Here is a 4,323-nt window from a genome sequence, read left to right as displayed (position 1 = left end):
AGCACCTGTGAGAGGCCGGGGCCAGAGGAACGGACGGGCTGCCGGGTGTCAGGAGAGACAGAGGCAGAAAGAGATGAAAGTTCAGAGATAGACTCCAGGACTGTGAGAGGGAGATACAGATAGACAGACAGACAGACGCGTGCGCGTGCGCGCACACACACACACACACACACGGAGGCAGAGACAGAGGGAGACACAGAGCGAGCGACAGAGAGACAGCAAACAGGAGACAGGGGAGAGAGGATGGCATCGGATCTGAGACAGACACACTGGCACAGCCCGTGACACACCTCAGAGGAAGGCCACGTGGAAGAAGCAGCTTCCCCAAGGGAGGGGGCATCAGCTTTGGGCCGGGCGCGGCTGGACGCGGTGCCCTGGGGCTGGCGGTCACCCATGGGGACCCCAAGACTTCCTTGAAACCGAGGTCTCAAAGGTCCCCTTTGGCCTGGCTACCTAAGGCGAGACCCAGCCCCCACCCCCAGGCCAGAGGGTGAGTGTGTGAGAGTGTGTGTGAGTGTGTCGGTGGGTGAGGGTGGGGTCGGGTCGACTTGGGGCCGGGTGGATACCCAGAGTGGAGGGGGGAGGGTGTGGAGGCCGGGGGTTGGGAAGTTTGGGTGTCCTCTTGCTGTCTCTCTCTCCCTCTTTCTCCGTCTCCCTTACCTGTGGTTACTAGCTCTTGACCTGTCTCGGCAGCAGGGTGTGTGTGTGTGTGTGTGTGTGTGTGTGTACCTCCAAACCCAAAGCAACTTTCTATGGAGACATAGTGAAGGGTAAATGCATTCTTACTCATCTGATATATCCTAAAACACTGGACATGTCTGGACTCAAACTTTCAGGGCCGCCTTCCTGCCACCTCTGGCAAGCATTGATGGTGCAACTGTAATCCTCTAAAGGACCAAAAGTCCTGTACAAGTCCAGACATGTGCTCTGTACAGTCTCTTCCTACAGTACAGAAAAGTATAGAACAGAATGACACATTCTTTGTTAATTGTACAGATGAATCAGCTGCTATCTGCTGCCTAGTCAACATGGTCAACATGAGGGAGTCAAGCAAGAGTTCCAAATCTCTTGAATGTGGTCCTTGGAAATACTTCTGTTCTTAGTTGCTCAGTTGTGCCCAACTTTTATGCTACCCATGGACTGTGGCCAGTCAGGCTCCTCTGTCCGTGGCATTTCCCAGTCAAGAATACTGGAGTGGTTTGCCATTTCTTTCTCCAGGGGATCTTCCCGACCCAGGGATCAAACCTGAGTCTCCTGCAAGTGGATGCCTTCCCATCTGAGCCACAATACAACGAATTGCCTAGTCAAAATACAAAGAAAAGAGCTAGTGTTCTACTAAGTGGAAAGATGATTTAAGAAACGGAAGCTTTCCTTTGTTGGTATATTTGAATCTTTATTTAGTTTTATTTTATTTTTACGATTAAGGCTACTTGAACAAGGCAATGGAGAAACCCCAGAGTTGAAAAGCAATTGACTTTTTAAAAGAATCATGTGACAGGTGAAACTTTCTTCATTTTTTAGAGTTGGTTCAATGCAAAATCTTTATTCAATAAATATGACTCTTGTAAACTTTATTTCAAATCTCCACGATGAATCACTAAGGCATCAAGGAAGAAAGGAGTAGAGGTGGAGAAAAAAAGAGCAACCTTTCCCCTTGGCTCCATCTCAACCAGCTGCTTAGTTCCTTCATCTCATGGACTACGATCTGGGATAATCTTGTTTGTCTGATTTTTGTTTGGGGACCGTTTCTAGTCACTGGGCTAGAAACAGTGGAGGGGGTAAGCCCTTCTTTCCATTCCACATCAGACCCAGTGGGCAGTCCAGGCCCTGCCCACTGCATTGAGTCTGTAGCAACAGAATCACCAGTGATGCTGGTTAACAATGCATATTGCTGGAATCCACTCCATTCGCTACTGACTCTTTGAGGTGGTGGTCTGGAACCTATACCTGGAAACTTTCTTGATGATTCCAAATCACACCAAAGTCTGAGGACTATGGAAGATCTTCACATTTCTAGAAGAGCCACATACCTCCAGAAGGAACCACAAGACTTGCCTGAAATGGTAAAGGTATAATTATTGTACTGAAAGTTGGAAGGTCTCCACCTTTGCTATGTAAGTAAAATGATCTTTCTTTGAAATGAAAATGGATAATACTAAAAATTCACATTGTTCTAGAGCATTAAATAAAAAAAAAAAAACCCTGAATTACAGAAATCTGATGTATGAGTTCCTGGAAAACAAGAACCTATATTTATTGATATGTCTTCATGCCTTAGATCGTGCCTTGAATATAGTGTGCACATCAACAGAAGAAAGAAAAGAACTGAATCGACAAAGATACAAAGAGATCAAAAGTGCTGAGCCAAGTGAAAAGTTGAGGCTTCGCAGAACTTTTCTGTCTTTCACACACTGAATAAATATTGAGCACCTACTATGAGCTAGTAGGCATGCAATATGTTTCTGGAAATAGAATGCTGAGAGAAGAAGAAACACAGTTCCTTCTTTCACTGAGACTAATCTAATGATAAATAACAGGCAGATACTTTGAGAACTTCTATAGGGGCCTCTTCCCTCACCAAAAACTGGGTGTCAGAGAAGGCTTTTCAGACTAATAATTGAGTTGAGATCCATAGGTTGAACCAACGTAAACCAGGGTTGAGATGCAGGAAGAATTTCAGGCAGGTAAAATAGCATCTTGGAAGGCTACGTGACAAAGGAACCTTAGTACATTCAAGAAATGAAAAATGCCCTATGGGATGGAACCAAAAGAGTACAGAGGGCATTCCAGTGAAAAGAAATCAGAGAAGAAAGGGGGGACCAAGCAATGAAGGGATTTGGTCATATCTTCACTATGATGGGAAAATACAAGAGCAGTTGGAGCAGGGAGGTGATAGAACTGCATCTGCATTTTAAAAAGGTCATCTTGCTCCACATCACTCATGATTGGACAGACTCAACTCCAAACTACAATGAGGTTCCACTTCACATTAGTCAGAATGGTCCTCATGGAAAAGTCTGTAGATAACAAATGCTGGAGAGGATGTGGAGAAAAGGGAGCTCGCCTCCACCGTTAGTAGGAATGTGAGTTGGTAGAGCCACTATGGAAAAGAGTATGGAGGTTCCTGAAGGAACTAAAACTAGAAGTACCATATGATTCAGCAGTCCCACTCCCAGGCATATATCCACCAAAATTATAACTGAATAAGATACATGCACCGTCTGTGCACATATATCTGTGTGTGCGTGTGGGTGCACGTGAGCTCGGGCGTTCGCCGGCGAGGATGGGGGTGGGGTGGGGTGGGGCTGGGGCTGGGGCTGGGGCTGGGGCTGGAGCTGGTGCAGCCCCCCGGGATTGCCTGAGGCACGCCATGGGAGCCCCAGACGGAGACCCGCGGGACGGTCGTCTGGTTTCCTGGAAGCCAAATGCGGATGGGCTCGCGGGCCACGCGGAGGCAACCCAGGTCTGCAGCGGGAGTCAGTGCCCTGGCCACCCACCCCCAGGAGGGGCTGGGGCTGTGGGAGCCCAAGAGTTGGGACGTGGGGCGGGGGCTAAAGGAGAAGAAAGGCAAAGAGCCTACAGCACCCGGTATGCCCAGGTGGTCTCCCACCCAAGTACTAACCAGGCCCGACCCTGCTTAGCTTCCGAGATCAGATGAGATAGGGCGCGTTCAGGGTGCTATGGCCTTAGACCGAGGCTGCTGCCACCCGGCGCCCTAAGAGCCCTGCGCTGCACCTCCGTTTCGCTCTGAACTGCCGGTCAGCCATTCCGTCTACAAGTAATTTTACTCCTTCCCCTTTCTCTCCCTGCTTTCTGAGAGTCTCTCTCCTTCCATACTTGATGGTGTAATGAATGGATGCCTTACATCATTTTCCCTCAACATTTTTTCTCTTTATTTTTACATTGATTTCTATGAATTCATCTTCAAGTTTATGGATTATTTCTGCTAGCATCTCAAATGTGCTGTTGAACCTATCAATTTTTCATTTCAATTATTTTAGTTTTCAAATCCAGAATTTGTTAGTTTCCTTAAAAAAGAAAATAATTTGTAGCTCTTCATTGCATCTCTGTTTGTTGACTTCGTATCATATTGTCATCTAATTCTTCAAACATGGTTCCATTATTTCATTTTGTAGTTATCATTATTTTGATATTTTATCTTTTGACCTTCATACTGAATTTATAAGTGATATACTTATATGAGTTATCAGTGGTATGTTATACAAATGCTTTACTCACCACCATTACAACATTAGAGTTTTCTGAGTTTAACTGTATACTTACCTGTCCCAGCAGGTTGATAAAGAGTCCAAGCCTAAAGCC

General features: G+C 46.4%; 1 pseudogene; it reads right to left on the bottom strand.

The window, feature by feature from the left end:
• Nucleotides 1-3,573: 3,573 nt before the first annotated feature.
• On the bottom strand, nt 3,574-3,692 carry LOC147343345 (5S ribosomal RNA; annotated as a pseudogene).
• Between the last annotated feature and the right edge of the window lie 631 nt (nt 3,693-4,323).

Source organism: Bos grunniens, chromosome 27 (genome assembly GCF_055505025.1).
Source record: "Bos grunniens cultivar Pamir isolate PY7600 chromosome 27, Bosgru_T2T1.0, whole genome shotgun sequence".
Lineage (NCBI taxonomy): Eukaryota > Metazoa > Chordata > Mammalia > Artiodactyla > Bovidae > Bos > Bos grunniens.
The sequence above is the reverse complement of the archived record's forward strand: the minus strand, read 5'-3'. Positions and strand labels throughout refer to the sequence as shown.